Source organism: Callionymus lyra, chromosome 14 (assembly GCF_982586985.1).
Source record: "Callionymus lyra chromosome 14, fCalLyr1.hap1.1, whole genome shotgun sequence".
NCBI classification, from domain to species: domain Eukaryota; kingdom Metazoa; phylum Chordata; class Actinopteri; order Syngnathiformes; family Callionymidae; genus Callionymus; species Callionymus lyra.
The window spans coordinates 10111203-10125357 of NC_141831.1; the positions used below are offsets into that span (position 1 = coordinate 10111203).

Below are 14155 nucleotides of genomic sequence, written 5' to 3' on the forward strand. Positions count from 1 at the left end.
TTTGCAAATAAAGAACAACGTTTAAATAAAGAACAACATGCAAATAAAGAACAACGTTCAAATAAAGAACAACCTGTAAATAAACAACAATTTGCAAATAAAGAACAACGTTTAAATAAAGAACAACATCCAAATAAAGAACAACGTTCAAATAAAGAACAACGTGTAAATAAACAACAATTTGCAAATAAAGAACAACGTTTAAATAAAGAACAACATGCAAATAAAGAACAACGTCAAATAAAGAACAACGTTTAAATAAAGAACAACATGCAAATAAAGAACAACGTTCAAATAAATAACAACGTGTAAATAAACAACAATTTGCAAATAAAGAACAACGTTTAAATAAAGAACAACATCCAAATAAAGAACAACGTTCAAATAAAGAACAACGTGTAAATAAACAACAATTTGCAAATAAAGAACAACGTTTAAATAAAGAACAACCTGCAAATAAAGAACAACGTTCAAATAAAGAACAACGTGTAAATAAACAACAATTTGCAAATAAAGAACAACGCGCAAATAAAGAACAAAGTTCAGGGGATGAAAAAGTGGTAATATAAAGAACACAGATCAAAATAAATAACACAAAGAAAAAGGATACAAACCCCCCACAAGGATTATTGAATGATGTTTGGCTTTATGGAAAACAATACATTTTTTAGTTTAAGGCCCCTGGGATAGTTTTTTCTGTTACAGCTGACCCCGGCCCCATATTAGAGAAGGGAAGAGTAAAGTGGCCCTCAGAGGAAAAAAGTTTAGGGATCACTTGTCTAATAATATTGAAAAGAAAAATCATAAAGAGCAAATATGTATTACTTTGAGGTCACGAAAAGTGCAATATAAATACAATGTATTGTTATTATTATTGAGATCCCCAACCTTTTTTTTGGCACCACAGACCGTTTTAATGTCTTTCTTTTCTATTATATTCATGAACCGACATTCAGAAAAAAACAGTAATTCATTTGTTTTTACTATTTTACAGTTTATTATTTGAGTAAACTTCACATGTCAAGAGTTACTAATGTAACTTCAGAGAAAATACCATCTTATTTAAAAACAAAACTTCCTTCAGACATTAATAAATGATCAGTGGAACATCCTTTATTCTTATTTTTCGTTCTGTGCGACACGAATGGTAGAAATTATTCACAGACCGGTACCAGACCCAGGACAAGGGTTTAGGAACAACTGGAATAAATGAAAAATAATTATGAAAACCTAATATCGAAAAAAAACAACCCTGAGCGTGGGAGTAAAGAAAAGACACTACGTAAAAATCATGTTCAAATAATGTTTATTAAATATTAATATATTATTATTTAAATTATGTAAGTAAGTCAATAATTTGGACCTATTTCAATTTTCCCCTATGCGCCCGCTTAAAACTAACTATAGGAGCTACAATTATGAAAAATATGAATTAATTAATATTTAATATTCATGTTTTAATTAAATATTACAATTATTATTATGGTTATCGTTTTAAAGCACTTGACAGCTCGTTTGGATAAAAAAAAAATGATTTGAGTTAATCAGTCATGGCTCTTAATTAATGAAGATTTATCACAATTAAAGATAATAATAAGAAAGCGTGCAGTTATTGTAATTGATAAGTGAATAATAAACTTGTTTAACAAGCCGTAATCTCAAGTCATTATCTCGGGGAGTAAGTATTAAGTAACTAACCGTGGATCACATTAAAAAATCATATTAAAGTTCAAATGGAATGAAATGAATATCCAACTGTTCTCACGTAATTAACTAATACAGTTCAAACATAAAAATGTCCCAACCTTGTTTCTTAATAATTTCCTGTTAAGTTACTACATTCATAAAACATGAAGCTTCATGAAGCAGTTTCATTATTGTCAGAGTCCACTAGATGGCGTCTCTGCACTATTTTCCTTTGTTTTGAACAAACTGTTCTAATGAAACATCATTTTAAAACTGATGGCGCCACCTACTGACCTCTACACAACATGACACTGTTTCATGAAGCTTCATTAGCGCTTCGCTAGTTGAAATCATATATTTTCTATTGATTATTACTGTCTGTAACGTGTTTTGTTTTGAAAAAAAAGAGCCTATTATCTCAAAAACGAAGCCTGTAAACTTGTTAAAAAACGAGTGAAACAGAAACTCTCTAGTATTTAATTGTAATGTTTTTATCTGAATATAATGTCGACGATTAGACTGTACGCGATGCAAAAATCAGGTTTCAGAATCAAAATCGGAGTTTATTGCCAGAATTTGAATATATATTATTGATTAATCAACTAAAATCAATTAAATGTAATTGAAAAAAACCAATAATGTGTCACATAATATGAATTAATCAAATAAAATCAATTAAATGTAAAGTTCATAATGTTCATTAATGTTTTTATTTGAATATAATGTCGACAATTAAACAGTCTGTTGTGCAAAAATCTGATGTTTCAGAATCAAAATCGGAATTTTATTGCCAGTATTTGAAACATAAGACATTATTTTTAATGTGGGAATGACAGTATAGAAAAAATAAATAAAATATAGTTGAATTAAAACGAGATTAATTAAATAAAGTGTAATTGAAAAAAATATGAATGTGTCACATACTGTATTATTAATTAATCAAATAAAATCAATTAAATGTAATGTTCATTATTTTCATTAATTTTTTTATCTGAATATAATGTCGACAATTAAACAGTCCGTTGTGCAAAAATCTGATGTTTCAGAATCTAAATCGGAGTAAGTTTATTGCCAGTATATGAAACATAAGACATTATTTTTAATGTGGGAATGACAGGAGAGAAAAAATATATATATATATATAGTTAAATTAAAACGAGATTGATAAAATAAAATGTAATTGAAAAAAACATTAATGTGTCACATAATATTAATTAATCAAATAAAATTAATTAAATGTAATGTTCATTATGTTCATTAATGTTTTTATATGAATATAATGTCGACAATTAAACGGTCCTCGGTGCAAAAATCGGATGTTTCAGAATCAACATCAGAGCAAGTTTATTGCCAGTATTTGAAACATAAGACGTTATTTTTAATGTGGAAATAACAGGAGAGAAAAAAATTCATTAAATATAGTTGAATTAAAATGAGATTAATAAAATGAAATGTAATTGAAAAAAAACATGAATGTGTCACATATTATTAATTAATCAAGTAAAATTAATTCAATGTAATGTTCATAATGTTCATTAATGTTTTTATCTGAATATAATGTGGACGATTAAACAGTACGCGGTGCAAAAATCGTATGTTTCAGAATCAAAATCAGAGCAAGTTTATTGCCAGTATTTGAAACATAAGACATTATTTTTAATAAACAGTAGAGAAAAAATTCATTAAATAGAGTTGAATAAAAATGAGATTAATTAAATAAAATGTAATTGAAAAAAATATGAATGTGTCACATATTATTAATTAATCAAATAAAATCAATTAAATGTAATTGAAAAAAAACATTAATGTGTCACACAATATTAATAAATCAAATAAAATCAATTAAATGTAATGTTCATTATTTTCATTAATGTTTTTATCTGAATATAATGTCGACAATTAAAATGTCCGCGGTGCAAAAAACTGATCTCAGAATTAAAATCAGAGCAAGTTTATTGCCAGTATTTGAAACATAAGACATTAATTGTAGTCTGGGAATGACAGTAGAGACTTTTTTTTAAATATAGTTAAATTAAAACGAGATTAATTAAATAAAAATTAAAAAAAATAAATAATTTGTCACATATAATTAATTAATTAAATGTAATGTTCAGTAATGTTTTTATCTGAATATAATGTCGACAATTAAACGGTACGCGGTGTAAAAAGTTTATTGCCAGTATTTGAAGCATAAAAACATAAATGTGTCACATATATTTAATGAATCAATTAAAATTAATTAAAAATAATGTTCATAATGTTCATTAATGTTTTTATATTAATTGAATGTCGACAATTAAAAGGTACGCGGTGTAAAAAGTTTATTGCCAGTATTTGAAAAATAAAAACATAAATGTGTCACATATATTTAATGAATCAATTAAAATTAATTAAAAATAATGTTCATAATGTTCATTAATGTTTTTATATTAATTTAATGTCGACAATTAAACGGTACGTGGTGCAAAAGGTTTATTGCCAATATTAGAAACATAAAAACATAAATTTGTCACATATATTTAATTGATTAAATACAATTAATTTAATGTATTAAACAACATTTATTATCTGGACAGTGGATGGGTAGAGAAGGTACTTGAACCTTGATGTTCTGGTCCGGAGCAGTTAAAAAAAAAGGAACTAAATACAATTGAGTTTTTTTTTCCCAACAAGTGATAAAAGGTTGTGGCAGCCATATTTTTCTAATTGACGAGTCAATCGTCAGTGTTGACAGGACCGACTCTCGGCCCCAAATTGCCGCAAAAGGTTTAACCTCAGCGAGCAAATCGTATGACATTCACGCCGACAAACCTCCTCCAGCCTCCGGTGGAAAAAAGGAAAAAATTGCATATTTCTGTGGCATGTTTTCACCGGCAGAGCTTCTTTATTTGACTGTGGAAACAGCACATTACTTCATGGTGGCAGCGTATTTCCTCAGCCCCGTATTGCAATTGCGGCGCAGCATCATTCTTCCTGCAGTGTTGACTCTGGTGCACGTCAATAGTAGTCGGAGCTCACTGTGATGTATATCAGTCCTCCAGGCGGCTTCAGACTTTCAAATGGATTCCCAGTCCCTTGCCTTTCATGTGGCGCCGTGTGTCAGGAAGTTCCATCCGAAAGCTCACGCGGCGAGCCGATGGAAGTTTTTCTAATGATCTCCGACATGCGTGTAAACAGCGGTCGTTACGTCATGATTGACAGTGATTGACTCGCTGATTGAGACGAGCACTCGTGGAATGATGATGGTGCTCGTGAGGTGATTGCTAATGTCGAGTCGGTCCGGCTCTGTGTGACGCTCGCTGGGGAGGCTAAATGTTGCCGCTGAAAACCAGGAACCGTTTCATTGTTTTGTTGTTTTTTTTATTATCTAAACAAAATGAAATAAAAGCCATTATTTTTCCAAGCATGAATCATTTTAATAATCATTCTATAATCATAAAAACATGAGGATTGACTACAAACAAATACTGCAGTTAATACAAAACTCTGCAGCGAGAATTCTGACCCGCTCTAGTAGGAGAACTCACATTTCTCTGATCCTCAAAACTCTTCACTGGCCGCCAGTTTTATTCAAGATCAATTTAAAAATGCTGGTTCTTACTTTCGAATCTATTCATGGTTCTCCTTACATCAGTGATCTGATCCAGCCTTACACCCCAGCTCGGGCTCTGAGGTCTGTGGATCAGAATCTGCTAAATGTTCCTGGACTTACTTACTTAATTACAAAGATAGGTTGCAAAAAATGTCATACTTTTTGGGGATATTAAATTCCAATGACATGTTTGATAACCATCTTACGAAAGGTTTCATTTGTACCACACTGAACAAACGTATTGGATATTTATAACTCTCTTTATTTTTGAAGTAAAACATTAACATTTTGTAATGGGAGTCTTGTTGAATTTCAGACTTTTGCCTACCGTCAATCATTTTTTGGTTACTTACTTATGTAGAACACACACAAGTGCGTCTTGTGCTTTATGGGTACAAATATGTAGTTATGTGTATGCACATGCTGAAGATTTTGAACTAATTGTTCCATAAAAAAATACTTTTTTATCCCTTGTGTTATTTCAGGGTCAAGGTGACCCACAGGCTCGAATTATGCATTAATTGTGTTTATAATAACCATTTTATCTAAAGCCAGTAAAGACCAAATATTTTAGGTTGGACATTCCCTTATACAACCCTTGTGTTATCTCAGGGTCAAGGTGACCCAAAGGCCCTGAAAACAAATGTGTTTGTTGTATCCCTTGTGTTGTTTCTGGGTCAAGATGAACGACCTCCGTGGCTTCTATATATACAGTGTGTATGTGCAGTAGTGGAGGTCGTTCACTTACTGTATGAACATTAGTATTTTATGACTACAAGTCACAAATATGTGTGCATTTGTTTTATGGGTACAAATATGTAGTTACGTGTATGAGCATTTAAAGTACAGGTACAGGTCTTCGTGCTACGAGTGTGTGGAATATTTGCGCCTATTTCAGCAGTTATTGAGGTGCAAAACAAATCTGTGACTCACACCTGTAGATTCAAGAGGTTGTGTTTAGTAACTTGCACTAGTAGACTTGTAGTAGTACAGTACTAGTATCAGTACGAGTATGAATACTAATGTTAATGCTAAGTTAATAGTACAAGTACAGATCTCATGTTATGAGTATGTGGGACTTAAGCACTTGTTTTAACTACATACAGTAAAGACCAAAACATTTTAGGTTACTTGGAAATTCCCTTATATATCCCTCGTGTTGTCTCTGGGTCAAAGTGAACGTTCACCAGAGACAACACAGGGGATACCACAAACACATTTGTTTTCTGGCCTCTGGGTCACTTTGACCCTGAGATACCACAAGGGTTATTATATAATGGAATTTCCAAGTAACCTTAAATGGTCGGTCTTTAATGGATTTAGATAAAATAGTTATTATAAATTTAAATAATTTTGACCTTCGGGTCACCTTGACCCTGAGATAAAGGTTATATAAGGGAATTTCCAAGTAACCTAAAATGGTCGGTCTTTAATGGATTTAGATAAAATGGTTATTATAAACATAAATAATTTTGACCTTCGGGTCACCTTGACCCTGAGATAAAGGTTATATAAGGGAATTTCCAAGTAACCTAAAATGGTCGGTCTTTAATGGATTTAGATAAAATGGTTGTTATAAACATAAATAATTTGGACCTTCGGGTCACCTTGACCCTGAGATAACACAAGGGTTATTATATAAGGGAATTTCCAAGTAACCTTAAATGGTCGGTCTTTAATGGATTTAGATAAAATAGTTATTATAAACTTAAATAATTTTGACCTTCGGGTCACCTTGACCCTGAGATAAAGGTTAAATAAGGGAATTTCCAAGTAACCTAAAATGGTTGGTCTTTAATGGCTTTAGATAAAATGGTTATAATAAACAATATTTTTTACCTTCGGGTCACCTTGACCCTGAGATAACACAAGGGTTATTATATAAGGGAATTTTCAAGTAACCTAAAATGGTCGGTCTTTAATGGATTTAGATAAAATAGTTATTATAAACATAAATAATTTTGGCCTACGGGTCACCTTGACCCTGAGATAACACAAGGGTTATTATATAAGGGAATTTTCAAGTAACCTAAAATGGTCGGTCTTTAATGGATTTAGATAAAATAGTTATTATAAACATAAATAATTTTGACCTACGGGTCACCTTGACCCTGAGATGATGCAAGGGATTAAAAAAAAGCAATTTTTATTTAATAATTCAGCCTTGCGGTTAATAAAACATTATTTTTTGAGTATTATTTCCTTATTTTAGCTTTTAAAATGGCTTCATCCACGTCCACGTCTACTCCTCTATTCCCAGGTCTGTGTTTGCGTCACTCGCGCTGCAGACGCCGATGACTCCTGCTCCGGCTCTGGTACGCTTTATTTGTAACAGAATAAAAGTGACACTAATGTCGAGATAAGAGACGACACAAATTTAGAGGATGAAGATAACAGTCGTGTCGGAGGGGTGTGGGGGTGCGGGGGGGCGGGGTGGGGTCTGCTCTGATGTCGAGATAAAAACTCGACACTTATCCAGAGATGAAAGATGACACAGATGTCAAGAAAAAAGATGACACAAATGTCCAGAGATGAAGTCGCATCACGAGATCAAAGATAACACGCACTTTCTTTTTCAAGACAATCGGTGACAAAAGCCAGAAAGAAAATAGACAAATAAATGATGATGATGCTAATGTGTGATGAAATATGACTTTTGTTTGGATACAAATTTAGACAAAATAACAGCAGATGTTGACGGAAGATCGAAAGTAATTCAATGAGTTTAGCTGCTGTCCGACTGATCGTAGAATCTCAAACTGCAACATTCCTCATAAAACTAGAATATTTACTTGTCAGTGAAGGTTTAAGATCAGAGGAAACTTTGTCTGGTAAAGTGATATGAGGTCAAAAGGGGCAGTAGACCCCAAGGGAAATTCGAATAGGTCCAATTACATTGAAATTGAAACTGGTTTCCGGCGTTTACTGGGGATTTTTACAAGATACAGAGCCATTCAAATTATTTTAAATCAAAATCAGAAGTCCATGTAATTTGCTAAAAAATATTTAATAGTCCCTTTATCATGCTCGCACAAACGAAAATTTTCTACAACATTTTATTTATTGACATTATTTTAATACAGTTTTTAATCGCGTGTTGATCTTTGAGATGTATTTTCATTCATGTTCATTCATAGTAATTTATATCCATATTAACACTGAATTATTATTATTATTTTTTTTTTACATGACATTTATTAACATTGATCATTACATAGCATTTTTGGCATTACGTTTTAGTTTTATCTATTTTATTTCTTTTTTTTTAAGTCTTTGAGTTCACTGATTTGAAAAAAAAATAGACCTGAGAAAATAACTGTTCAAATTTTGATGGTTTTTCCGATTTCGAAGTCTGATTTAAATTCTGTAGAATTATCTTTGTTTGCTTAAATGTAAACACTGATTTATTTTCTTTATTTTAATTAATTTAAATGTAATAGTGTCTTTACATTAAATACATTTTACAGTTAATTGTTTGCACTGGGTTGTTTTTACATAGGACTTCTTTTTTACATGTTGAATTTTGCATTGAAATAATTCATTTATTGGAAAAACTTTACGGAAAATAATAATAGTGCTTCAAATGTGTTTTTTTTTTTACATTCATAGTGTGATTTTCATCATTCTGTAAAGGTCATTGCTAGTAAATGTAATGTTTAAAAAATATATAAATAAATATAGTATTAAATTAATTCAGTGTTTAGTGTTCAGTTTCACAAGACTGAATTTTTACAGCATTTAAATCAGACTATTTTTGCAAGCAATTCATGAATAAATTCAGAAGAAAAATAAATCAAAGTAAAATTCAAAGTCTGATTTTGATGCTGAAAGAAAATTCAGTGTTACAAATGAATGTTGAAAATATGACGGGAAACATTTACTCCAATAGCGTCTATCATTCAAATCCTTTTACGCATTTTAATAATGCATGATTGAAACTGACTTGAAAATTATTTAAGATCACAACATGAATGGTTTCCCTTCACTTTTCTGAGCTGTGCTAGATACTCTCATCCCGGGCGAACAGAGGAAGATGTGAAACCACCACTAAAACATAAAACAACGGAACAGTCCGGGGAGATTACCGGATCATTAAACAGAAAATTTAGTATCACATTTAGGCAACATATGGTTTGAGAGCAAGGTGAAAAGAACAGAGACATAAAACAGGCTGGCAGCGTCCCATCAAAGCCGAGCCGATTGTCTCTTAATCCCAGAGGAATATTTGGATGTGCTATGCCTGTAAAGGGTTTTTATCAGAAATGGTTCCGGGGCCCCCTGCTGCACCCCTCGACTAACAAGCTCCTGTTGCAGGTTTTTGTCTGTTGGCAACAATTCCACGAGAATCCAGGTCGCTATTTTATCTGCGGCCTGATTTCCGGCATGTAAATAATGATAATAAGTAACTCTGCACGCCTCAGGACCCCCGTGAATCACTGTCAGCCCCCGACGATGTGCGAATACTTCAATCATCTTGAAGATTGCAAGACAAAACTCCGATTTAATGAGGAGGATGTTGACGGTGTCGCCTGCTCTGGCATATCGCCGCTGTGTCGTGCTGACAAACACCAATTTATAAGTTAGTTCTAGTTTGTTTTTTTTTCTCCATTGGGATCTTTGATTGAGTCATAAAAATAGTTACCCGCATGTTTCGAGTTTCAACCCTTAAGTGCGTCTAACGTTGACAAGAAGTCTCAGAAGCCGGCTTGTAAATATAGATTTTTATTTTTCTCTGCCGCTTCGAGGATGTTTGTAGTCGTCTTTCAAGCTCCCAGTGATCATCTGGATCAGATGTTGAGCTTCTTCTTCGCTGGATGCTAACAAGCCACAAACATGACAGAATAGGTTACTTACTAACCGTGATACATGCATCAGAGAATACATGTTGTCGAGTAAGAAAATCTTAACTTTCAAAATAGAAAGACTATAAGAAAAAATAAGAAAAATATTTGGGTATTTTTCCTTAATATGTTCCGTGTAGAATGTGATCCCTGGATTTAGCCCGTCGCTACATTAGCATGGACAAACATTTTTGCCTATTACTCTAAAAGCGAGTGAAATTTAATTGAATTGAATTTCGGATGAACTATCATTTTAAAGGTCAAAACCGATCTCTCCTGACTCACATATTTCAAATGTAATAAATCTTCCTCTCCAAGATGCAGTAAGTCCCTTGTATTTTATACTTTACAAAGTTCTCCCCCCAACTGAAATCTGGACAAACGAGAGGTTACGAGAGCAGAGTCCATTATGACCTAATGATGGCTTCACTCCTCCTCCAGCCAGCTGTGACCAGGACCGCTTTGTTTATAAAATAAGTCCCATGGAGGTGGAGACTTCTGGGCTTGATGACAAACCTCAATGCTTGACCAATCACAGCAGAGTGGGCGTGGCTATGGTAAACAAGAGTTCACGTCCGGAAAAGCAAAGTGTTTTCAATCGAAATAGAGTTTTGTACAAACAGACACTGATTTCCAATCATATTAAGGCCACTTTTTTGAAGCTTTAACCTCTATTACATTTGCAAAAGGTTCTGGTGAAAAGTTGGCTTTTTATACAGGCTGGCCAAAGGCAAATCCGACCAAAATAAATCGCACGATCAGCAGAAAAAAATGTATTTCACCATGATGTTCAATCAGTGCCAGTCCTCGGCTGTATCTCAATATTTGCAATGCACAATAATATTTTTTTGTAAACGGAAACAGTACATGAAATTCAAAGAAAAAAGGCAGAGTACAACTTTACAGCGAAGATAGTCCGATAAAGATGTTGTTCTTAATGGATTTCCTGCTACTTTACAGGATTATATTGTGAGTAAACTTGATAAAAACAAGCGTCCAGCCTTATAACGGGTTTTAGCTAATGCTACGTACATAAAATATAGCCTTTAAGGTGTTAAAAATCTATTAAAAATAGATTAAATTGATAATTTTTCTTGCCTCACAGGACTGGTACTGGGACCCCACCTGTTGGTTGGGCTCCACTGCCTTAGATAACTGAATGGTCCACCCCTGGTAAAGTCCATTACACTGTAAAATATCGATGATATGTCACCGTAAAATATAGTATTAAAAGCGTCTGTGAAAAAAAAAAAGGTCTTGCGAGGCAGACTGGTCAGTTTTATTCAATTAATAAAAAAAGACCTCGGTTTAACAAGTCCTCTGGAAAAAGAAAAGGATTTTTCATTTGCACGACGGGTCGATTGTTATGCTGAAATTGAAAGGAGGTCGCTGAGAAGGAACAGATATCCAGTTTCATTATTCTCGCCCCGGCTGACATGGGAGGTAGAATGGCTTAACACGGTGGAGCAGAACCAGGCGGGCAGGAGTGACCCCGGTGACTCTTTGTGTCAGAAGTTGTCGGTGTGTGTCACTGTCGGCGCTTTTACATAAAAAAAAGCATCTATTGCAGGACTCAATAAGGAGAGTGCTAATTTCCCAAGGCTCTGCCCACTCAAGTGGACTGGAAAAAGACGAGCATCCTCCCGAGGACGCCATTAATGAATGTCACCGGTACCGGCAATCCGTATTCTCCACACACACACACACACACACACACACACACACACACACACACACACACACACGCATCTAAGGAAGCACCTTGGTCATTTTTCCTATCTTGGAAATCCTTGGTTGAGTCCCTTATATTTACTTATTTATATTTAGTCTAATACGTTTATAAGTAGCTTGGAAACTGTCTAAAAATGTATGAAGTTTCAAGTCTTACAAAATCCAGAAAAATGTGTCTATGTACAAGACACTAGTGATGGTCTCATGAAGCTTCATGAAGCAGTGTCATTATTTTCAGAGTCCACTAGATGGCGGTCTCTGCACTATTTTCCTTTGCTTTCAACAACTGTTCTAATGAAACATTCAATAATTGTTTAACTGATGGCGCCACCTACTGACCTCTAAACTACATGACACTGCTTCATGAAGCTCCATGAAGCAGTGTCATTATCTTCAGAGTCCAGTAGATAGCGGCCTCTGAACTATTTTCCTTTGCTTTCAACAACTGTTCTAATGAAACATTCAATAATTGTTTAACTGATGGCGCCACCTACTGACCTCTAAACTACATGACACTGCTTCATGAAGCTCCATGAAGCAGGGTCATTATTTTCAGAGTCCACTAGATGGCGGCCTCTGAACTATTTTCCTTTGCTTTCAACAACTGTTCTAATGAAACATTCAATAATTGTTTAACTGATGGCGCCACCTCATGACCTCTAAACTACATGACACTGCTTCATGAAGCTTCATGAAGCAGTGTCTTTATTTTCAGAGTCCACTAGATGGCGGCCTCTGAACTATTTTCCTTTGCTTTCAACAACTGTTCTAATGAAACATCCAATAATTGTTTAACTGATGGCGCCACCTACTGACCTCTAAACTACATGACACGTGTCTTTATTTTCAGAGTCCACTAGATGGCGGCCTCTGAACTATTTTCCTTTGCTTTCAACAACTGTTCTAATGAAACATTCAATAATTGTTTAACTGATGGCGCCACCTACTGACCTCTAAACTACATGACACTGCTTCATGAAGCTTCATGAAGCAGTGTCTTTATTTTCAGAGTCCACTAGATGGCGGCCTCTGAACTATTTTCCTTTGCTTTCAACAACTGTTCTAATGAAACATTCAATAATTGTTTAACTGATGGCGCCACCTCATGACCTCTAACTACATGATACTGTCTTTATTTTCAGAGTCCACTAGATGGCGGCCTCTGAACTATTTTCCTTTGCTTTCAACAACTGTTCTAATGAAACATCCAATAATTGTTTAACTGATGGCGCCCACCTACTGACCTCTAAACTACATGACACTGCTTCATGAAGCTCCATGAAGCAGTGTCATTATCTTCAGAGTCCACTAGATGGCGGCCTCTGAACTATTTTCCTTTGCTTTCAACAACTGTTCTAATGAAACATCCAATAATTGTTTAACTGATGGCGCCACCTACTGACCTCTAAACAACATGAAATCACTACACGATACTGTCAATTAAATACAGTAGATAAAAACATCAAGTTTTCTATCAATTAAATAAATATATTTATAAAACATATATGTTAACATGTGTTCTTTTAAAATATTATTTTACAAACACTTAACAAATGTTTAAAAGTGTATTTTGTGTATGGATTCACTGTAGGTTTAAGTGAATTCAATGTTTTATTGTTCTATTCGATGTTAAGGATCCACTATATAGTTTAAAGATAAAATATATATAAATATATATATTTTTTAATTAACATACCTTCACAAGTTACAAAGAGACATAAAAAATACTACTCAAGGGTATAATCATATTGTGTTCATCCTGTTCCATTAGTGATGCGCTGATGAAGCTTCATGAAACAGTGTCATGTTGTTTAGAGGTCAGTAGGTGGCGCCATCAGTTTGAAAATGATGTTACATTAGAACAGTTGTTCAAAACATAGGAAAATAGTGCAGAGACTGCGGACTGTGGACTGAAAATAATGACACTGCTTCATGAAGCTTCATCAGACCATCACCAGTATCCGTTGATCATTGCTATTGCCATTGCTAGTGGGCACATAGTGGGTCCCACCATGTGCCCACTAGCAATAGGGAAAGTTTACACCGTCCAATCAGAAGCCAGAAGACTGACCGGACCAATCTGACTCGCCTCTGACATGAGTAATGTTTCAACCTTCAAAAGTATTCGTTGACATCCGTCACTATTATCGGACGAACTGAAGCCCAAAGACGAAGGTTACTTCTGTCCGTCCTCTGGATTTCAAACTCATAGAACTTCTGCCGCAGACAGGGGGCGCTCCGACTCTTTGACAGCCTCGGATCGTATCCATAATGTTCCGAGCCATTTGTGTCTCGCCTCCCGCCG

General features: G+C 34.1%; 1 protein-coding gene across 5 annotated transcripts in view; it reads left to right on the forward strand.

The window, feature by feature from the left end:
• ntm (neurotrimin) overlaps positions 1-14155 on the forward strand; it is a 497741-nt gene that overhangs the window by 388077 nt on the left and 95509 nt on the right. The gene's annotated exons all lie outside the window — the stretch shown is intronic.